The sequence below is a fragment of the Hirundo rustica genome, chromosome 5 (genome assembly GCF_015227805.2).
Source record: "Hirundo rustica isolate bHirRus1 chromosome 5, bHirRus1.pri.v3, whole genome shotgun sequence".
In the NCBI taxonomy this organism is placed as follows: domain Eukaryota; kingdom Metazoa; phylum Chordata; class Aves; order Passeriformes; family Hirundinidae; genus Hirundo; species Hirundo rustica.
The window spans coordinates 44,671,171-44,696,076 of NC_053454.1; positions in this window are offsets into that span (position 1 = coordinate 44,671,171).

Genomic DNA, 24,906 nt, shown 5'->3' on the forward strand with positions numbered 1-24,906 from the left:
CATGAATGAGAGAAGAGACCCAGCTGGATCCCACTATTTCTAACATTTTTCTCTTGGAATGGTTCAAAGAGTAGAAAGAACAGTAATTAGAATTGAATCTAGCATTTTCAATCAAGAACTTTAACACAGTAAAACCTGCAATCTTGAGTCAGAAAGAGAACAAATCTTGAGTTCTACCCCAGAACCTTACTGTATGCCCAAATTATTTTTCAAGTTGACCTGGATGTATTGGAAATGACCACATTCACTCAATGTTTGGCCCTTCCTAAAAAGGTAAAGCGGTAAATGCCTAAAAAATAAAGATGAAAAGAGCAGCAAAGTAGAAGTAAAATACCAAAATGGAGTAGAAACTGAGTTATAAAATAAACATAAAGAAATCACATAATTCAGGTCTCTGGGCCAACTTTGTAGAGGACTTCAGAGACAGCAATACTAGGTAAGCATAATTTGACCTAGTTTTTATAACACTAATAAATTGTGAAAACTGTAGCTAAGAAAAGCAGAGAGAGAGGTGGTTGGATTTTTTTTCTTACCTAAAAGCAGGCTTCTAATGTTTAACTGTTCTTTTTCAAACCATTGTAAACTGCAGCCACCAGGCTCTGGATCCCCACATTCCTACTGGAACTACAGCTAGCTTTCATCCATGGTGTAACTTGTTCTTTTATCATCTATCCAGGACAAGTAATCAAGAGGATCATAAGGCCAGAGTATGTCTTTATCACGGAGTTCAGCAAGATGACAGGCAAGGCTAGGGAATTATTTTAGACATGAAGGTCATAAATATTTAAATTTGGGAGATATATAATTTAAAAAGAAAATATTAAAAACTGTGCTGTTGGAGAGATTGATTTTTGCTTTTTTGCTTTATAGACCTTGATTTCATTACACAGCCTACTGACTTATTTTGCATTCAAATGTATTTCAATAAAGCATCTGTAAACTGTAACTATACATCATTAAAATCTATAAATATATTTCCCCAGGAGTCAGTACTTTGAAAGAAATCTCAAGAAATCTGTCCTGTTTTTTCTGAACATGTATTCCAGGTTCTTCTGTAACAAACTATTCTTCCAATAGTTTATGTTAGAACATGGTGATAATCAAAGAAAATATTTTCTGAGACTTTTTTGATCACTTCTCTATCATTAGTTTCTAGGTTCTTCACGTTTAAAAAACTTTAGAAAATTTTCAATTACTGACATGCATATTTCCCCACTTAAATTTAATTCAAATTGGTATTAAACATGTACCTAGAATTCCTAACTATTTTTAGTCATCAGTTTTTAATCTACTGCTATGTAGATCTCATCTATTGTTTCCATAGAGAAGATGCTGCTTACATACAGTGCAATGTAGCACAAAGCTTTAAAATAGGACAACAAGTGACTTGGTCACCTCTAGAACAGCTCCAAGAAATGTTCCTGCACACTCTCAGGCTTTGATGGCAAACCATGAAATAGATGTACAATTGCAGCACTTAGAGACAGAGGTCTGCCTTTTTTGGTAAGTGGTCCTTCAACGGGATGCGGTTTAGTAGAATCTGATTATGAACAAAGAGGCATTTAAAACAGTCTTAAAACTCTTAAACATGCTAAATCCAGTTGCTCTGGATGTTTCTGTTCCTAACAGTTGTTGCTAATGATCTATAATATTTTTTTCCTCAAGTTGTCCTAAAGTATATTTTCTGTTCAACTTTTTTACTCAAAATTAGTTGGATAACCCTTCTGTACTACATCAGAGGAGTGTTTGTTCAGAATCAATATACTTTACTATCTTTCCAGACCCTTTTAATACTGAAGATTCCAACACTAAAACATTACTTTGAAGTATTTCTCACTCTTAGTAATCACCGTATCAAGATGAGGAACAAGTATTTTTTTATTATTAAAAAAAGCCTGTATTACTGTCTGCACATGCATAACAAACATGCCTGGATGTCTATTAGATCTGTCTGACATACATATAACATTTGAGTACCTTACGCTGTTTACATCCAACGAGGTCGTCTTGGGAGCTCTCACATATATATGAAGAATTGGGAAACAAGAGAAAAAAGCTGACTGTGTCACCAATGTAGTTTAGACAATGGTGATCAAAATACGCTTTACAACTCAGCATTTTAATTACTCAGCCATTGTACTTTGAAGGATGTTCAATTGATCTATTCTTTGCACATCTTACTATGTAAAGGCAAAATAAAAAATGAAATAAAAACCCCAAACATCTATGACCCTTTCTATTTAATACCTTTTCTTTTAAAAAATAAAACAATGTTTCAGTGCAAGAGCACAGACTTTTCTGGTTCTTAAAACTGCTGACAAAAGAGCAAACTTCTGCTATTAATAGAAACTATTACATGAAGTACAACTAGAGACTACAGGATGGGATGAACTTTTCTCTCTACACCGTCATAATGAATAGGGAAACAACTAAACCCACTGACATCTAAAATAACAAGGCACAAGTCAAATTGTCCTGACTGTGAAGCTTTGTGATGCCTCAAAGCAATACATAAAAATCAGCTCTGCACCAGTGATGAACTTTTAGTATTTGCCATATCAGAATGGAACCAGCAGGCTTTTGATTACTTACTTGTCTCCACACAACCTCTTTTTTTCTTACATTTTCAAAGGCTGTGCCTGCTCATCTGCATGCAGCTGCAATTGCCTGAATTTTTCCAGCTTTAAGCTTCAATTTTTGCACCTCTCACAGCTCATAATCTTGGTGCGAGGCAGTTCCCTCAAAATGGGTGCAGATTACTCAGTAGTATATAAATGGAGATGGTGGAAGAACTGTGAAAAAAAAAAAATATTAAACTGCAAAACAGAGAAAATATGATCCTGTGGCTTGGAAAATGTGTCAGCTATAAATACATTGGAATAAAATTAACTTTGAAACCTCAGCAGAAATAAATAGGGACCATGTTCACAAATTATCTCAGCAAATAAAAACAAACTGTCGATTTGTCTTACCTAGGAGAGCAGATGGGTTGTTGCTTTGTTTTTCAAGAAATAATGCACCCTTCAGGCACTGACTCTGAAAAAATGATGCAGTTTAAAACCTGACAAGATTATATAAAATTAACACTGCTCCTAATAACTGTGTCTGAAACTAAAAGCCTGATACCTCAAGAGCCGTTGTGCTGTTCATTTCTGTAAAGAATGGTCTTTGAGGGAGTCCTCAGTTTCTGGTTTTCTAAAGCAGTATGTGCACACAATCTGGTCCTTGTTGGTGCAAACACCTCTTCCTCTGCAGCTCCTAGCACACGAAGTTGTACTTCTGTCTCTCATCCAAGCTGTGTATTTACACATAATTTTGAAACTTCACCCTCTTGTCTTTCTTTTGAACACTTTTTCAATTGTCTTGCACTTTCTTTCAATTGTGTTATATACTGTTTAAAGTTTTAACTTTAGTTCTCTTAAATTCTGCAAAGCAGGGTTTTTTGCTAATGAACTTTACTACAGGTTTCCAATATCAGTATATAATTCTCTTGACTTAATGAGTTCTGAATTAGGCTTTCAGTTGTGTAAAAGCCACAGCACACTCAAGATTATTTTCATCCTGCATTTAAGCGGCATGATTCGGTAAACATGTAAGCAGAAGACTCTCATCAGTTTTCAGCTGTCATTACTTGCATAAAACCCCTGCCCCAGCTATTTCAGTTTTATTAGCTTTGAGAGTGCAGATTGCAAGACCCAGAAAAAAAAAAACAAAACACCAGAGAAGTTTTTCAAAGGTTTTTTGAAGTGAGTTAGTAGGGGACATAAAATCATTGAATTATGTCAGTGGATTCTGCAGTAACTATTACCAACATCAGACCAGACCCAAAATATGAAAAGCTCCTGATTAATGGCTTTAAAGAAAATCATTTGAAGACAAGTGTCAAACAACTACTAAAGATACATTGACCCCTGCTTATCACTTTTACACAACACACACTTTTTTCTGACTAGTGAACGTAGGACTAAAATATCCTGGGTCAAAACACAGAGCTGCTAATCTGCAAGAAAAGCCAACACCTCCTCTCCAGGACTAAGACTGCTGCTGGGATGATAAAGGAAGCCTGCCCTACTAACCCTGCAGATGTAGCAAAAGTTTCCCTTATCAGAGCAAAACAAGCCTTACAGCACCAATAAATCAAATTTCCATATATCGTGGCTTAACCTCACTAGGCAGCTAAGTACCACACAGTTGCATCCATAAATAGATTTGATATAATAAAATTACCTTTTGAAATAATACACATAAAAGATTGAGATAAAACAGAACAAAGCTTGTTAGACAAGAAAATAAGTGTTAAAAATATTTTATAAATTCAAAAAAAAATTGTGGTAGAAAAGTTTGATTCCAAAGTCATATTCCAAAGTCAATCAGCAAATGAGTTAAGCAGAATCAGCATGACATCACATCCCTAATTCCAGAAAAATGTGCAGTACAAATTCTCTAGGTGTTTGCAAAATGGCCTAACGGGAATTTAAAGAGTTTCAAATTTAGAAAAAGTTACTTCATTCATACTAAGAAAGTGAACAAGAGCCACACAGCAAAATACGAAAAGTTCAGGCGATAGATGTAAAACAGTTTCATTGAGCAGGCATTCTGTAAATACAGGTATTCTTTTTTAAGAAGGCTAAGATGATGCACAAAAGGCAACAAGCAGATATAATCCCTTGGGACCTTGAAATTCCTTCTGACAGGGTCCTTGGAAAAAAGGTTTTAAGAAGTATTAACAGCCATACAATCAGTATAATTTCAGATGGCTCACACTCCATTCAGGCAAAAAGAATGATAAATGGCATTATGAAAAGAAAAAACAGCATTTTGTACCAGAGATAAAGACAGAGCTAGTATGGTTCAAGTTTTTTACAATATTAACATACAAGACAGTAAATTTAAAGATGCATATTATTAGCTGATTAGATAGACAAACAATACCTGGTACTTCTAATCATTCCAAAAAGATTTAATTCAACAACATAGTTGAAAGTAAAATAAATTCAAACTGATTTAACTTATTGTCATGGGTTAATAGGAAAAACCTATTACATATAAAACAAAAATGGTTTTGCAATGACTATAGATGAAGTATCACACACTGTGAAGGAGGCAATTAAAAGCTATATGGAAGTAGAGCAATATTTTAGACTGGGTTATCAAGGTGGCTCCAGTATCCTGGATATTGGAAATATCACCTTTCTATATTATATCCTTTGACTGGAAAAATTGTTCAGAAGCTGTAGAGGAAGAAGTTTGAAAATTCACCACTTTAAGAAAATATGCAGTACAAGTTTTAAATTCTTAGCCTGAGGAAATTGTATTTCTTTTCCTCAGTGCTGTGTACTAAGATTTATTGCACATTATTGCTGCTATGTGTTCTGATGCACTGAATCATGGAGCAATTGATGCATGACTATCTTGAAAGAAGAATGGCACAGATCAACGTAAAAACTGGGATAGTCTGTTGTTTTCTAAGGACTCAGGTTTGTGTCCTTTGTTAATTTCTTCCTCTCATCTTTAATATCCCCTAAAAACATTGAAAGAAATGTAATCAAATTATGTGAAGACAGAAGCAGGCTATAGGATCATTACTGGAAATTTCAGCTCTTACTGGGTCATAAGTCTAAGTCCTCTGCCCAGATTTGCTTCTCTCTGAATGTCCTTTGAACACCAAGGATTCCAGGAGAAAATAAGAAACTCTACTAATGGACTTCTTGGCACAGCCCATTTGTTTCTCCAGGGTAGCAGAACTTTAAATTTTACATTTCATTAATTAGTTTTAACCTCCAAGTTCAATTTTAATTAATTAAATGGGGGGGCAGGGAAGCCAGGTGACTCATCCCTTCAACTACAACTTTAAATTAATCCTTTAAAAGCATGTATAGACATCAAGCTTAAAATATAATTGTTCTACCAGTAACAGCTAAACTAAACATAACAACTTGCAGTCCAAACCACCTTGAAAGCACAGAGTGCTTTCAAGTTTGAGTCTTAATGCAACTATGTGCATGTGTAAGCACTCTTAACTTTTTCTGCTCTACTTATTAGTTTTTATCCTCTCATTAAGAAGCACAATAAATCTCCAGGACAGCAAGCTTTGAAGATTCACTTCTCAGGAACTTTTAATCTGTGACAAAGGATTTCAATAAATACAGTAATTTACAGTTAAACAGGTGTAGCGCTTTCCATTCTTCAATTTTAGAATAGTAATACAAAAGATTTTTACTACTCAGTTTCTAATAATGTGTTCTTTGTCACAAGAAATGGCAAAGCAACAGTTGTTGCTTTTCATGGGAGTCTTTTTTTTTTTTTTTTTTGGGGGGGGGGGCGGTGAATCTTCTTGCTTAGGTAAGATGAATAAACAGTTAATGTGTTTTTATTCACTGGGATAATTTGTGAACATGGTCCCTATTTATTTCTGCTGAGGTTTCAAAGTTAATTTTATTCCAAGGTATTTATAGCTGACACATTTTCCAAGCCACAGGATCATGTTTTCTCCTTTTCACAGTTTAATTGTTTTTTGGGTTTGGTTCACAGTTCTTCCACCTTCTCCACTTATGTACTACTGACAGAAAACTTCATTTCATAGAAGGTTTTGATGTTAGATACACTTTGCTTCATACAGGAGGGCAAAAAACTGCTCCAAGAAAGACGCCCTTCTATTCCAGATACAGCCTAACTAATAATGGATAATGGAAATGTGGGGCAAACGTCAGGTTCTGGAGAATTGTTGGTGAAAGTAGACATTAACACAAACATAATAAAACAGTGATACATCACTTAAATTTTTATTCTACTTCATCACACTCTTCTGGCACAGGCCTCTAAAGCACTGCCAAGGAAGTTTGTTCCATAAACTATTGAAGTCACTGCTCGCTTTAACCTCTGCTTGCAAGACGTTTTGGGGTTAACAAAAACCATTGCATTTTAATTCACTATAATGTTACACAGACAGCATTTTGTCACAGACGTGTTAGAAAACCTCAGCTTCAAATTCAAAAACTTACTTTTCATTTACCAGAGAAAATAAAGGTTTTCTACAGAATTTTTATATATCTTATCTTCCAAATGGAAATGTTGTATGTATAGTGTGGTGGGATCCAGTCCACTTCATGCTGTTTCCCACGCATTAAAGCCTACGTAACTCTGCAAAGTAGGGTGCAATTTCTCATGTGCTTGGAGGAAGGAGGGGCTGTGCGAGTCTACTCATCAGTTTCCAGGGTGTTTCATAACAGCATTTCATCTTTGAAATGCCACCAAGCTGCTTACCTGTCACCGAAGGAAACTGTGCTGTGATTCAAAATCTCTGGTCTCAAAAATACAGCCAACTAATTTATAACACTTTTCTAATACATTTGCAGAAAAAAGGGACAGGGTTCTGTGAGTTAAAAGGCCTAACCCGTCCCACATTATTTGATTCTGCTGTTAAAAGTTAACAATGTAACAAATATTTTATGCTCTATATATCTCTCAAAAAGTACCTGCTGGAATGGTGCCTTTTGCAGCCACATCCCTGTGGCAATTCTGCATAATCCATCTGGGAAAGATTTCTGTTTACATTGAAATTATTTTTACTACTGCTCAAGGTAAAAACTGCAGAAAATATACTTTAAATTACAGTTTGAAATCTCTGAATCTGGCAGAAGCAATCTGGGTACTTAAAGATTCTTAAATATATAAGATAGTTTGGTAAATAATAATTTATATCTTCTTTCAACCTGATGTTTCTTTAATTGATAAAGCCAATGAGAGGAAAAAAATCCTCTCCCAAATTAGGTTATATAGAGAGCAAAATGGAAAATTTTGGGGTAGAAAGAATTTTCAGGTTTTTATAAAGTACATTAATTTATACATTTCCTATGAAAATTAAGTTTTTGCTTATCCTCTTTACTATAAAACCTCCATATTCCTATAAAACAAATAACTATAACTTCAAATATAACATCTACTATTTGAAATGGAATTAGATTACATATGTAAGTCTATGATATGACAAGTGCTTAAAGAGCTGAAAATACCTACCTGGACATGCTACAAAACAGATGTGATTTTATAATTATTTCAGTAGTCTTGTAGAGTCACAAATATATTATCAAAAAACAACTATCAAAACACTATTAAAGTTAATAATTGTTCAAGACTGCCTATATTTGCAGATTACTTTTTTTTTTTTTTTTTTTTACAGTTTCAAACTATGTGGGCACTTTTTATGCAAAGTTCATGACTTCCTCTCTCTAGAAGGACCTTCCCTGAAATATGGTGTCACATTATAAAATGAGAACATATTAGAGATGAAACCTGGAGCACCAGACCACAATTCAGCTTGTTTGTATCACCCTGGTCATTTGGTCTGTATCGTTCAAAGAGGAGTTTAAACCAGGAGAACCCAAAGGAGCAAGAGACAATGCACAAAATGCTGCACCTAGACAACTACAGAAACTTAACTTCTCTTAGATTTGGTGTGTAATACCTAAGGACTTCTCAAGCAGCAAGAAATACATATCTGTATTTCATACAGATTGAATACACTTCTGCAATAACATGGATAGCACCATTCTGCCCCCTTTGACCTTTAGAAGATGAATATATGCCTTACTCAAAGTAAATTTACATTGTAAATATATGTATGGCTGAATTTGTTCTCAAATATTTCACGTGTTAGTTCCCTGTAGTGAGAATCCAAGTTAATGTAAAAAAAAGTTCTTTTCACTGAAAAAAACCAAATTCAGTAAACTTTCTGTTTCTCATTTCAGAATATTGGTTATTTATATACCAGACAATATCAACAAAGGCTTACTTTTTCATAATCCCGATCAGGAGAAAAACAAATAGGCTAAAAAATTCATGAGGTTATGACTAATAAATCCACTCTTCATATGTAACAGTTCTTTCAAGCAGAAAAGATAGAATTTCTCAATTTTTCAACTCAAATGATAGGGCCAAGACAACAGAATGAATTCCCCTATTACAGCTGAGACAGTACAGATCTTATTCCAAGTGCAAGGCTCATTCCCTTGAATTGCCACCTCACATGCCATGCAGACTACAGATACATAAATCACATCTGCCAATGGAAAAACAGTAAATAAAAAACTCTATCAAAACAAGGCACTTCATTTTACCTTCCCTTGGCAGTAAAGAAAAAATAATAAATATAAAGGTCTCATGATGGATGATGGCACATTACTAAATGACAACTAAAATATACCATTTTAAATGGAATATGATAATGAATAAAATAGAAATAACACTAATAAGAAATGGAATATGGATGGACTCTCTCCCTGTGGGTCCAACCTGGTTTCTAGATGTAAGAGAAATCATTAAAAATTGTTGTTTTCACTTTTCATTTGTGTGGCTCAGCCTTTCAGGAGTAATAAAAATAGAGTCAGTCAGAGATAAGGTTTGTAATGAACATTTCATAGATAGCTGGTGCACTTTTTCAGGGAACTTCCCTCAAAATCAAGGAAACCACACTGCCTTCAACAAATACATAGACTAGTGCTTCTATCTGGAATGAGCAAGACTGTATTCCAAAATACATTCATATAAACTGTGTGCATTGTGGTATATATGAATTTAAAAAATTCTGTCAAGATCTCTTGGTTGGTAGTTAAAGCACAGGCTAAAAGAGTCACCTCAAAATCCAACCTGAACAATGACTTTAATTTTTCAAATTAAAAATATCAATGTATTAAGTTCACAGTTTTCCCATGAATTGAATAAAGATGAAAGAGACCCAGTGGGACAAGACTGGCATTAACCCGTGACACATTTGAGGACAAAATTACTTCATAGAATGGGTAACCCTTTGAATAAAACTCCTCAATTTCCACTGAGGCTTGCAAGAGAAAATTATTCTTCTAACATGTTTATTTTAAAGTAAATAGAATAATCGTACAATAGCAAGGATTAATCTTTTATTATTTTTAATGTTAATTGCCTTTATAAGTGTGATGTGTGAAGGCTTTTTAAAAGGTGAAATATTACCATTCCTATTAACAATTTGAGTTAATTTCTCTAGGTAGGGATTTTGTTATTAATCAATAGCATGGCTAAACCACAAGCAAGTTTTGTGCACAACTTTAACTGTTTCTATAACAAAAATAATCACTATCCTCTTCTCCATTCATAGAAGTTAAAACTTCTAAAAATATTGGTTAGCTAAAGGTTTCCCCAGAAGGTCAATGGAAGAAGCAGCCAGAGAAGCCAAGGCATAGTTTTCTTTCTGCTTGTGGCCTGAGTCCTGTTTTTATTTATGTCATTCAAGAACAGAAGCTCACAGCAGGTTTTCTAAAACTAGCAGAAGAAATTTAGTAGGGTGACTTTATTTGGACAAGTCCACATGGAGAGCCAATTGACAGCCACAGTACGCACTCTGCAGAGCAGGTGGCAAAGGCCATTAGTGCCTGCTTTCTTCCACGCTGCCCTTCCACAGCAGGGACCCTGGCTTCTGCCTCCAATTAGTCCATAAATAAATTATTGATCTGTCACTTCTGAGTTAATTCTGTTCTCTAGCCTTGAAACCTTGTTCTCAAACATGTCCTACAGATCACTAAATCTGTAGAGTAACAAAAAAATGCATATAAATCCAGACATTTTAAAAATACCTGTGTCAATTCAGCACACTCCTATGCAGAATTAAATTTAAAAATTAGTTAGCAGTTTTTGAACAAAACGTATTTCCCACCTCTTGACCAAGCAATTTCAGGAAAAGAGACAAGCACATAAATCACAGTTGTGCAAATGCACATGGCTAATTTTAATCCACCTATAACAACAACCATTACGTACTTGATATCTACAGAAACATCATAATGTCTATTTGGCTAAGAAAAAGCTACAATAATCTAGCTAAATACCAGTTTTATTGTAACTCATTGGAAATGGTGGATCAGGAAAGACCTCAAAACAAGGACAAGAGTGCCAGATTAAGGTAAAATATAAATGAATAAATGACTGCTAATTGCAGACAAAATATCTGTGTAAGTAACATATATAGAAGAATCATACCTATACACATAATTACAATTAATTTGCAGATATAATATTACATTAACATCTACAAATACAGAGAAACTGTATATGGGCAAACATATGTGGTTGGTATATGGAATATGTAAAGAAATATTGTGCATTTAGAAAATATTTACTGAAATACATATATCTAAAAATATATACAAAATCATATTTCTGTATATAAAGAAACCATAAGCAAAAATCAGGGAAAAAAATGAAAGTAAAAATAATGAACAAGAGAAATCTGACAAATAGACATCATTATATAATGGAGGAGAAAAAAAAAAAAAAAATACAAGACTGCAATGCTTCAATATCACAAATCAAATTTAATCTGTAAAGCTGGAGGGGTTTCCAGATCAAGGAACAAGGTAACATTTAACTTGTTTTTTTGTTTCTATCATTTTCCACCATTCTAGTTTTTTTATTCTCTATCATTAATTTTTAACTTTTAATAGAGCAAATATTATCACTTCCCTATTTTTTCCCACATCTTCAGTACACAGTTTGATCTTTAAACCCAGCGATCACACTTTAGTTATTTCTTTTTAAATATTTTGTGCTTAGTTCATTTAGTTATAAAACCAACCAGGATTACCATTTTTATATCTTGTGAAATGTCATTAAAAAAAAAAATCATCAGTATCAACAAATTTAATTTACCTTATAGCACTTATGGGCCATAAAAAAGCTAATAAAATAAATTAGCATTTACCTGAATTCCCTCCCTTTTTTTGTACTTTACATTTTGGCTGTTCTCACAATAAATGTGAATAATAAAAATCCCGTGTTTGTTCTCTTGGGATTTCTACTTCATACTTATGTAGTCATCTTGTACAAGAAGCTACAATTCAGAGCAAAAATTAAATTTAAAAAACCAAAGAATATCAATAACCTTGACCAGGAAAAGCAGCACTGGGCTATATTTCAATATCATTGCCCTACTCCACAAGGTTTTATAAGTAAAAAAACTAGACTGAGAGCAGGGTTAATAGACAGATGTAATTTTCCAGAAATAACAAAATAGGACATAAATAAGAGAAAGAAATCCTGAAATCAGAAAGAAAAAAAAAAGAAACAAAAACCAGTCTGGGAACAGGATAGGATTAAAAAAAAAAAAAATCAGATGAAAAAGCAGAAAAATTAGAAAAGCAGTGATTATGACAATATCGACTGAAACAAAAGCAGTGGCAGTGCAAAGGAGCCAAACTTGGAAAATTTAATACAATTCCAATCCTGAAATCAGGGAAGAAGTTTAAAGAAAGAGACAGGAGAAGAATTTGAAAAAAAATGACACGTAACAAAAAAAAGGAGAGGAAAATTTGGAAACCAAGTGAAAACAATAAAAGTGCATGAGATGACAAGAAGCGCAGGGAATGGGACTGAAACTTGTCCAATTAATCCTCATTGAAATTGCAAGATTTCATTCCCTTTCCTGAAAGGGAAATTTTCATTAATATAAATCAACAAGAACGTAGTGCTTTAAAAGGACATTGTTTAAGTATTTCAGCGCCCTGCACTCAACGTGCCTGGCCTCTTTTTGTGCTTTGTGACAAATATTGAAACATTCATTGTAAGTCATTAATAGGCACTGCTCATATTTTGTAGGTCCAGCTGGTGTACCCCAGTTTTGAACTTTTTTGGTACATAGTCAAACTTAATGAAAGCTGTATTTTTTTATCTCTGTATTTTCTCATTACTTGTAGCCCTATAAATTTTTATATTACCCTGCAGTATAAGTCTCAGCACTGAAAATATTAGTGTAGTCCTGTACCTTTATTTAAAAAAAAAAAAAAAAAAATTTAAAAAAAAAAGATCATCACATAACAGGACATTGTTTGACAAAGTTCAAACCAAGGACCTGGTTTGAGTATTTTGAATTCTTCATTACTTCTTAGAGAAAAACAGAATTTCTATGTAGTCTGTTTCTCAGATGCTGAAAACTGAATCCCAAAAGTCAAAGTTAATGTCTGCGGTCTGTTCCAAAAATGCAAATATTTATTACACACAACCCCAAGCTAACTTTAACCATCCTAACTTGGATACCAAAAGGAGTACAGATGAGGTACCAGAGCTGTCAAAGGGATTTCCACAAATTCGCTTAGCTGAAGTCCTCATCACCTAAACCACTGCTAAAATTAAGATATAATTTTAAAGTTGATCCTCTTTTAAACCTGAGGTTTTTGTTTTATCTATGCCGAATTCATACCTGCTCATTCAATTACATGTTGAGGGAGAAAACTACACTAGCAGAGAGGTGGTATTCAATCATCCTTCAACATTTTAGCTTCAATTGAAAACCATGACTTTGTTCCCGGTGGTTTTTCTTTAGAGAGACCCAGACGACCGCCGATGGCAAAAGGGAAAGAGCCTGCTCTTTGTCCGGGATGGGGGAAATTATAGCATTATTTGGTCCAGAGCTATCTTAGCTCCTTTCCTGTCCCCACCAGTGCCAGAGAGACCGAGGCCCCGCCTGTCCCGGGGCTTTTTCCCTAGGGGGCAGGGCCCAGAGGCAGGGACAAGCCACTGCCAAATCAGGGATAAGGTGGGAGTGGAACAGAGTTGGGTTACATTCCAGTCTGGGGATGGGTACCGCTGAGTGGGGACAAACCATGTGATACAGTTTCCAAGGGGAACAGGGAAGAAAACATTACATATCCAATATAAAAATGAAACACAATATAAATCAAATTTATACACTGTAACAGTTCCCTTCCTCTCTTACATTATGAAAATTGGGAAAACGGACACAACAAGATAAGCATAATTAGCAGGTCTTATCCATACATGCTATTACAGAGATAATAGGTCTTCTGAATGACTTAGAGGCATTCTCTTGCTGCAGAACTGCCTCATTTGCTGCTAAAAAGCAAGCACTGATCAAGGCACAACTGAGAACATTGCTGAGCTGAGAATATGACTTATAGCAGTGGCTGTTGTCACAATGCGTCCTTTCAGAAAGGTGAATGGTTGTTAAAAATCAACTTCACCTTGCACTTTTATTAATCTTATTACCCTTGGCTACTGGCAATTCAACCTAATAAATGGCTACAAGTGATTGTTAAGGGAACATCAAGGCTTCTGTTTTCAGACAGGAGCACTTAGTCAAACACACAAAACACGAAAGCTTTACACAAGCTTGGAAGATATCAAGCCAGAAAGCAAATTTTAAAATATCTTTGATAAAAAAATTATTCAAGTACTGCTTTTCAAGGCACAACAGCAGCTCTTACTCCTGAACTCATTCAATATCTAGCCCACCAATACAGCTGAACTCAGCTGTTGCTGTATTATATATAAATGCTGCTGTATCACTAGTACTTTAGCTGAAAAAAGTCAAGGTAAAGACAATTAAAACATGAGTATCAGGGTAATTCACACAAAGAAATAATGTAATTACTTTCAAAAGTAATTGGTTGGCCACCACAGTCTTAATACCCTTCAGACATCTGCAGACTCATTTTAGAGCCCGTGACATTTTCACTGTGTTGAAAATCTTTTAGCTAGTTTTGACTGCTAGCTTTATTTCCAAAGACAAAAAATATAGAAATACTTAAGAATGTATTCATGATTTCCCACCAGCTACCATTTCCAGTTTCTTGAGTTTACACTTGATATTAAAATTATGCAATCAGCACAGCTCTAGAGAAGAGAGTGAGAGCAAGAGCTAAGAGAGGGGAGAAGGAGGCAGGGAGAGAAAAAGAGAGAAAGAAAAACCCACACGAACATCTAGACTCTTACTTGCACTTTTGTTTAATCTTCTCTTGGTGTTTCTCATGCCTGTTCTGGAATACATTGTAACTGCCATAAATCTAGGTCTCAAATGTATATGGTTCAACTTCAGTAAAATATTGCAACAGTGACAGAGAAATATGACACTCCACACAGTCTACTGTTGTATTGATTTAAATTTCAATTTCAGAGTCCTTTACCATTATTTACTTAAATTCAGAAACTCACAACTTTTAGGGCAAAGGGTCTTCTGTGATCAAGTGTGCAGATTCCTAGGAATTCCAAACATGAAGGAAGAGTAGAATATGCAATAGAAACCTGTAATGCAAATAAGGAATACACAATGCAGGTCAGAAGTCCACCTTGGGGACATGGTGATAACATATACACCCATTACATAGTGTTGCATGGAAGTCTCAGAACATCTTCCAGTGAAATTAGATTCCCCATTTCAGTGATGACTTGGGGGAAAAAAATAAACTTTGTTTGCACACGTAAACTGAAGGATGGAGGCAGTCGTCAAACAGGCATATTAAAGTTGAAGGAAGAGAACACTTATCCTTCATATCCTTTCACTACCTTTAAATTCCAATTCCACAGAGCTTTCATAAACTTAGACCCGAGAGATTTATTAGATTTGTTTTCAAAAGAAAATCTCCCATGATTTTTGAGTCATAAAACTTTCACAATATTTATTCATAATATTATCCTTTTTAGCCATGAGCTGATCACATTAACATCTTTTTTACCCTTCTCTCCCCTGCTTATCACATTGAATCTCATCCTAAAAGAGTTCTTAAATTGCCATGAACATTACTAAAGCAGGCCTTTTGCACATATTGAACTTTATTTTCTATGCAGTTGTATGTATTAACCCACATTAAAAAAAATTGCAAAGTCACTCTTAAAATGAAGACTTTGAGATAGTCGGAACTAAGTCTCAGTGTACATTTGCAGACTTTGTCTGTTGGATCTCTAACAGCTAAAGGTATGAAACAGCAGTAAAGGAAATGTCAAATACCTTTTAAATCATATTAATGATAGTATTGAGCAGCATTTCTGGCTGAGGTAAACTGAGCAGCACCTTTATTGGTGCCATTGATACTTGGATAATCTTTCTGTCTTGAACTGGAAAATATGAATCTTACGGTAAAAACCAAAGTCATGCCTTTAACCGAAATTAAAAAAATATCTTCTAATATTTTCACTTCACAAACAAAGTATCTTACAGAATGGTTCGCCACAAAAGCATCTGGGAAAGAAAAAGCTACAGTCTGAAGAAAATTAGAAAATTATATTTTGGATATGAGAAGATAAAAGGGAGAAATCAAGGTGCAAAATGATCATTGGTATCTAAAGGCTGACTAGTTGATTTTCACATACTAAAAATTAAGACTACAGTTAATTAAAACAAATTCCTAGACCTCTCCAAAGGTTTCTTCCAATTAATGAATTTTACAGCAACTCTAGCAAGCTCAATGAAAGGTATTAACTTCTTGCTAATGTCAAGAATTTTCTGAAACTGAAATAGGTATGACAGGTTGACTCTCAAATATGTTCATAGTCAGGTAAACAGATCTTGACAATTCTAGGGGCTCTTGGGGTATACTCTGAATTAGGTTGTGTTCTAAAACACATACTAAAACACTAGGCAAAGTATTTAAATCATGGAAGGAAAGCCAATACCACAGTACATTGTCATATGATCATATTTAATGTATTGTATAGGTCAGATTGAATCTGAGTGGGAAGATTCCTCAGTGGCCCAGCAAAGCTGAATTAAATTAAATTAAATTTAATAAAATGCTGCTTCAAATACCACCTGTAAGCCATACTAAAAGAACAGATTGAGGCTCTTCTGGCCCGCCTTCAAGACCTTCCATGACATCATGCCAGAGCTCAGCAGGCTTGGTGTACATTTGGGTCTATTTCTAGACAAGGCAATTTACTGCCTGTGGAGGATGCAGACACAGACAGCAAATGTGTCTAGGTTAGCAGGCAGCACAATAAGGGGGGGATATCATTGTAGTGGTTTCACATTCACTAAATTTTGGTCTTGGTACTTACTTTTTTTGTGAGCGAGAGACTAGGAGAAAAACAAAGCAGGCTCAACCTTAAAATTAAGAAATAGTTTATTAACATACACTAAAAGAATAGAAAAACAAAGTTGGAAAAAACCTAAAATGGAATGAAACTTCAAAAAAACACTTCTCCCTCCCCTTACAAACTGTTCGTTTTCTTACAAAACAACATAAAGAGACAAAACTTGTAATTTTTAGTCTGTTTCACTATCTGATAATAGTTTTTCATTAATTTTTTAGGGGAAGAGTATCCTTTTGAGTCATGGATCCCACTGACAACTTAGAACAGTTCCCTGGTGGGTTTTAAACTGTCACAAAAACAACCGCCTGGAGAAACCTGCCTTTGTGACCCTGCCAGGAGCAGGTTCCCAAGCTGCTTATGGGTCATAGGTCTTAGACTTTTGCATACTGGGGTGTCACCTTTTAAAGATGAATAACTCTAAAGCAAAGGATTCTTCACTTCAAGGTACAGAGATATCTTCTTACTTCTTCACTGGCACAGGGGGCTTCTCATCTTTATCTCTGTTTAAGCATCTTATAGGATATTACTTAGTTTATCACAAACACCTTTGCTTAAATCTACACACAAATTAAAACAATCATCTCCCCAAATGCATATTTTTCCCCATGATTTAAAGGAATGACTTAAATATAGAGTTCATTTCTATGGCTCAAGTAAGAATAGAACAACCAACTCTTCAACCCTCTGTCCCTATAGTCTTTTCATTCTTGCTTTACTGACTTCATCCTGTTGTTCTTTATGTTCACTCTGTCTTTCCTTACTCTCTTAGAGAGGGGCTAAGCTCTGGAAGCTTCATGTTGCTAAGAAAGAGTTAAATCTGCTCAGAGTCTTTGTCTCTCTCTCTCTGTAGCTCATGGTGTTAGATGTTCAAGGCCGAGCTGATGAGGGAAGAAGAACTCACAGAAAGATCAGAGATTGAAGCACTGAGGCAGTCCAGAATTTTAAAAAACCAAGCAGGATCATAAATGCCTCCTCAGCCCACCCCTCGGTATAAATTGGGGTGGCTTCGGTCCAAATGGTGCCCATAGCTCTTCTCAGGGCCCAGCAGAGATTTCTCCCTGCTCTAAAAAAGTCTGAAGAAAGTAGCTGTTAAAAAACAGCAACCTCTCCTTCCCCCCCTTCACCTGGGAGCCGATGGAGTCCGGCCAGGCCTCAGGCAAGCAGCAGGCTCAGCTCAATATTACCTGTCTCTCTCTCTCTCCAAAAGAAGAAAAAGGACCCACTTACAGAAAATTCATGGGGTTTTATATGGTACTTCCCAAAGTCGCAGCTAACAATTTCAGTAGTCAGAATAGATGTCAATATTCTAACTAAGTTTCTGATAGGTCCCTGTCTCTTCTAAAGCAATTCCCAGGTCCTGACCTGGAGAATTATTTTACATTTTTCTATAACTTAAAAACCAAACTGTACTAACCCATGACAATCATGAAATCCCACATGAACTTTCCATGGTAGCCAGTTCCCATACAACTCAAATTTTCCACAGTAGAAATGGAACTTTCAAAACCAAAATTCCACTAAAGGTGCTTTGTTTCCAAGGTAAGTTCTCCTCCACAGGGAAGGCAACCTTTCACAAGCAAACACAACCTCATGAGTCTTGGACGGATCTGAGGTGTCAGCACCCTGAGCTTAAAGGTAAGCAGGAGTAAAGGAAAAGATGTTCCAATGTTAAGTTATTAAAAAAAAAAAAAATCCCTTTTTGTTTTTTTTTTCTTGCATGGTTCTGGTAAGGCTGCAAGATAAGACATCCAAGGTTTAAAAATATTTTTCTCATCTTATAATTCACATATTTAAGTTGTATTAACAATAAAAAAGTATAATTACAGCTTTTGAATTTTGCGCAATTAATAAAAATCCATTTAGGAGTGCCAATTTTTATTCTGACATCACCCATAGTGACTAAATTAAAAAATACTTGACTAGAGAACATTTTCAGTCCTCTGAGAAAGCAATAATAATTTTCTTCTATTAACAAATCATTATTTTATTAAGCAGTAATGAAGTTAACAGCATACATTTTCATCAAGAATGTGAAGTCTTAGAATTCTCCAAGGGTTGTCTAAACCTTACAAACATTGAATCAAATAGCTTGAGAAGTGGGGTAAATAACATCAGTATTTAAAATGAACAACTAACTTATGAAGTCATTTAAATATCTTTCTCTTGGAAACCTTTCCTGAACAGCACTGCTAGATGACAAATTAAGATTATTTTACACTAAGAAAATAAGACATAACTGACAATATTGTACAGACCTCTTGTAGATGGTGACCTGAAAATATTATTTGACAAAAAAATACAAAAATAATATCCACATGATCACATTTTGCTATTTCACCCTAGTGAGATTTCAGGTACTTGTCCATATCGCCATGGATCCTCATATCTGTGTTTACAGTTTCATTAATGGCTTACAAAAACTGCAACTTCTAAGTGACTTTTTAAAGCACCATATTTAATATGAACTCCTTCTGGATACAGATTGCAATGGTACAAAAAAAAAAAAAAACACAACAACCCACAAAACTTTCCTATTAGTTCCTTAAAATTCCCTTCTCTGTACAGAATTCCATTGTGCCACACTACCTGGAAGATAACATCTCCTTTTGAAAATGTCCCAACCTTCTTTTGTTATAGTCCATATTTTCTGAAATGTTTGAAAATAATTCAGAAAAACTCAAAATAGCTGTGCTATATATTGGAAAACTATTTCTTGCCTCAGTTACAAAACAGGTAGTGTCACTTGTTTTTAGCTAGATGACACATTTTCTTAACATAAAATAAATTTATATATATTAACTCCAGTAGTACGTAAATTGGTGACTGTTGTGCCTTGCCAAAACAAATTCCTCCACATCTGTGTCAGCAGTCATTTTTAAATCCAGGAAAGCGTGTTTTTAAGCTGGGAGATACACGACACCTGAGTACATGAGGGATTTTGCAGTCCCGTGGCTCTTCAGGAAGCAAGCTGTCAGTGTAAATATCACACAATTTTCTCAACAGATTGCTTTGCCATCCAAAAAGATCCAATCTCTTATCACTTCTTTGGGTAAGGAAGGTCTCTGGACCCAGAGTTTGTCACAGTACAAATACATACTTTTCTTTTGCCTCTGTTCCTTGGATGTGTGCAAGTTTTATAGGCTACAAAAAGAAAATTACTTCAATAAAGATTAAGATAAGAAAGAAAAAATACACACCACCCCCCCACCCCCCCCCCATGAAGTATGCTATTTCCTAAGCTGTCGTGCTCAGTACTAAATGCCACTTTTTTAGAGGTGACAGCATGGAAAAAGGGAAAGAAACACCATGCTGGGACACGTATGAAAGGTGCTATTGCAATTTTTATAGTATCATATCACACCTTAAACTTCCATCCTTCAGTTTACTTGCTTTACCTCTATTTTATGACACCCTTTTTACAACTGTTGCTGAAATTAGAACCTAGGCTTCAATGGATTCTCCCATCAACAGAAATTACTGCTTGGGAATTAGGAGACCAACATTAATTGTCAAAAAAATCTGATTAAAAATAATAAAGTAATACTAAACTTACTAAAACTATTTATTTCCCAGCAAAAACACTAGATAGTGCTTGACAAAAAAATAATTCAATAACACATGAAAATATGATTCACCATGAAACATTTCCTAACACATATGTAATACACTATCTTCTAGAAACAACGAACTGTGAGAAGGTACAAGAAGTAGAATGCCAAGATCAAAAGCAAAAGGCTTTACCAGCAAATTCTTGATTTCTATTCTTTTTTTGCAGCCCGTTTTGTTGTGATGTACGAATTACATATTATGATAATGTTGAGAGAGTTAGCAAAATAAATAGAACAAATCAATTAATCATTATTTTTATTAGCTAAAATTAAATACTATATTTGAACAAGTATCACCTGTTAACGAGGACTGTGTACAAGAAAGCACCCTCAGAAGTTTAGCCTTGTTTTTCACTATTTTCTTTTGTTGTGTGTACATAACCCACCTGCATACTGTTTAATTTTAGGATGGAGCAGAGTGGCAATCTGAGTGGTTTCTACAATTTTAAACAAAATCACAACTCCCTGCTGAGAAGCAGTGTGACACAACAGTCTTATACCAACTGTGACCCATGCTGCAGACACTTTGGCAAATCTATAGAAGAAACTGGGGTGCAACTGGCAGAGTAATTTAGAGGTCTGATGGTTCAGTTGCTTTTGCTTGAGGGCAGGGTATATTCAACTAAAAAAGGAATTGATAACATGCACTTGAAAAGTACAGTGAGAGGACCCAGATTATAAAAACCTGGTGCTAAAAGCATGCATTTCCTTCATGACCTTACATGCAAATCAACAGTCTGAGAATTTAACATACCGATTTCTTCATGCCACATAGTAGTCATTCCACTCAGCAATTAAAGGCCTTGAGAAATTTACTCAGTAGAACAGAACATAAAATCTGGACATAGTTAAATCAATTAAGAAGAAAACCAAAACAGATTTGTAAAAACATACTCTCTCCATTAAAAAAGAATCTCCTGAGGAACATAAACATTTCATTCCAAAACTGCTTTCTTACTGCAGTTTAAAAATACTCTATGCAATTCCTTCTTACAGAGTATGATTTTCTCCCCAATTTCATACTTGATAAATAATGCAAGAAATTATCTTCTCCTTAATCCTTCAGACTCCCAAGCAGTTACCAAACCATCTGCATTGCTTCTAACATTTTCTTTATGAGAATTATAGGCACGTGAAATGCATTTGCACCCCATTTAATGCCTCCAGTGATTCAAGAGGTAATTTTAAATACTAAGCCATGACTATATTAGACAATTTTAGATAATTCAGAGCACTCTTTTGTGTTATTTCAAACCATTTCATCACTCACTGCAAAGCACTAAAAGAAATAATAACAAATGACAATGACTGTGCCTGAGGGATCTTATGTGGGCTTGATGACTTCATTGTCATTATTTTCTGTCAAAGAATAAACACGGTACAACAAACCGATGCCTCTTTAAGAATTATAACCACCGTAACTCTTTTGTTGTGGAGAATAAAATAGACCAAACATTTATTTTGTCATTAAATATGTACTATAACTCAACTCTACATAGAAATGTATTCATAGAGTTTAGGGCCAGACATTTATTTCTCCTACATAAACAGAATCAAGCCAAATTAACCAATATATTTGATAAGTGCTTTTGCTTTGTCTGTATTACTTGGACATGTGCAGGTCTAGTCTTCTATCCTGACTAGAAGAAGCTTCAGTAAGTCTTCCCTGAAGACAGACAGCAATGGAAAATGGGCTAAAGGTTAATTAAAAATACATAATTTAAAACGTTAATTAAAAATTCAGTCATATCAGACAGTGAATTCTGGGTATGAATACTGAATATGAATGTATGTGAGGGAGGGAGAGAGAGGCATTAAAAGATTCAGGACATTGCTGAGAATTCAAAAGAACTTCCTATAATCAGCTGTAATCAGCGTGAAGTTTGTTTCACTATCGTTCCCTTTCCTGCTCCTCTACTGGCCAGAAAATGGAAGACCTTGTGCGTGCAGAGAAATGATCCATTTGTGGGAGCAGTACTGAATATAAGAGAGACCTGTTGGTATCTTCAAATTTTTATCGTGTGCATGCCATCTTAATGTCACGTGTGATTAAACATTACACATATTGATGTCATTTATTTGCATAGATGGAAATTCCTTGGCCCCATAATTTCAGCTTCATCTGTACTAAGAACTCTTACATTCATTGCTCATTCTGCTACAAACTGACTGGTTCATCCAAATACAGATTATGTTTCATGAAGCAGATAGATAAAAGCTACCTCATAGATCCTTTTTTTTCCCCTGTCCAACTCCAGCAAGTTGCTCTTGGAAGGTGATAATCCAGAGCAACTTGTACTGATTCATAATCTGAGCCTTTGCTCCAATCAAATGTGAAATATATAGGAACAGAAGAATACAGTGAAAAAAAACAAGAAAAGCACAGTCAACAATTAGCCAAGTTTGTCCACATATTATCTTCTGCTGTTCAAATGAATAGTAAGGTAAAATTAGTGAAATTTGCTAAGGGTAATTCGGTTATTATAGACAGTTCATCCAAGTACAACAGAAAATTTTTTGCTTTTTCTTTCAGCTTCCAAAATTGTAAGAACTCTTCCTATGAGTTCATGAAAGATTAGTAATAACAAAGATCAAGCTGGATTCGCTTGTAAGAAAGTCATCTGATTATCTGACAAACAATGTTTATGTCAACAGTAAATCATGTTATTACAGGTGATTTTCTGACCTGTTGATTGCAGGCTCTCAATCTGTTACATTATTATTTTTCTGATTCCAGAATACTCCACAAAGAACGGAGGTTCAAGATAAAATCATACCTTAAATCTGCTGTGAAAGGGTTTCAGCATCACTTATTTCCAGAAGACAAATGGGAATGTATTTTTATTGTGTTTTGAGAAAATATATTAGTGCAATTCTTTTTTTGCCTCTCTCAAAAAAAACCCAAGTATTTTTAAAAATAAGTCACAGTATGAATGGAGTGGAAAAACAGATAAAATAAAATCATTTACAGGTATTCACCTGTACTAGTTGCTATCATCTTCCTACAAAAGGATTGAATTTGTTTGGATATTGTTCTGTAGTTGAAAAATAATCTGCAATATATTACAGTTTTCTTACTGAAAAAATAAGTTTTCAGAGCAGGATTTCCAACAATTTTGAAATCTGCATTATGGAAAGCATCAAGTCCCACTTTCATACACAGTATTAATTCAGCTTGGCGGGTGAATAAATTCCTTCCAATCTTAATTACTTGGGGCACATCTCTGAAGAAGAAATCTAGCTGCTTACTGATCTCAGCATGTGCACGTTATTGCTTGCACATTGCTTGGTATTGAGTGCCATGACTCCTTATTAATAACTCTAGCTCTTGAAACAATATGGGACCCCCTGAGAACACTTCTTGGCCTACCTTTAGGACAGCCACTCCTCCCTCTCCCAGGGGAGCCTGGCTGTTTGTGCCTTCCCATCACCCAGCAAGTCTCCCAGCCACCTCCAGGACTTGGAGTAAGCCACCGTACTCCTGTTTAACTTGCACATGACTGGAAGCAAGTCGGCAGGACTTAAAAGATCAGGATGTTGAGAAGGGAGAGGTAGTATTGGGGAATTACAGGAAAATTATTCTGTTATTCTGTCTGACCTATCTTATTCCAAAGCAGAAAGTTGGCACATGCCTTAAGGTGAAACAAAGATCTTTACTTAAACTGATCATTACGACTGTCTCCGCAGTCATAATTTCTGAAGTCCGTTACACATTCAAAGTTCAACACAATTGAAATTAAGGTAAAACCTTATTTAAATAGAATTATCTTTCACATCCTTAAGACACACAGAGTAAAGCTTCATAAATATCTTGAAGGTTTCTTAATAACAAAGGAATACCTTTCTTCACCACGTTGTAAAATGTGGGAAGTTAATTGGGATATCATTCTTGGTATAAAATATGTGGCCATGCTTACACTTATAATTTAAATTATCTTTTTATGTTGCAGCCAAGTAAACATATACTGCTGCACCACCTTCCACTTTTGCACTACACCATTAATAAACTACTTATAGAATATATTCTTAAAATCAAGTCTCTAAAAGTAGCTGGCAACTGGAAAAAAATCATCAGCATTATGAGGAGTCATCTAAGATAGAACTGCTAGAGCATGAGACAATTTCAGTGTTCAGGTTTGTTCCATGATGCCCACAGCACACCACAAAAGACTTGGTGTGTCTAAAACAGAACTGTTATGAGTTCATGTCATTCAGAAAAGAACTGAGCTATATTTACTGGCCATACAATACAGACATTCCTGACAGTTCAGACTTCCTTTGAAGTGTTAGAGGAGCATTACCTGTTAAACATTAATATACCTGAAAATTGAGAAAAATCGATACACCTACAGCAAGAAATACTCTCCTGGTGCTCCAGAAATTGAAACTTACCATTGGAAATATTCACGATAATTGCATTTCTATATAAGCATATCCTCTAATTGGCATT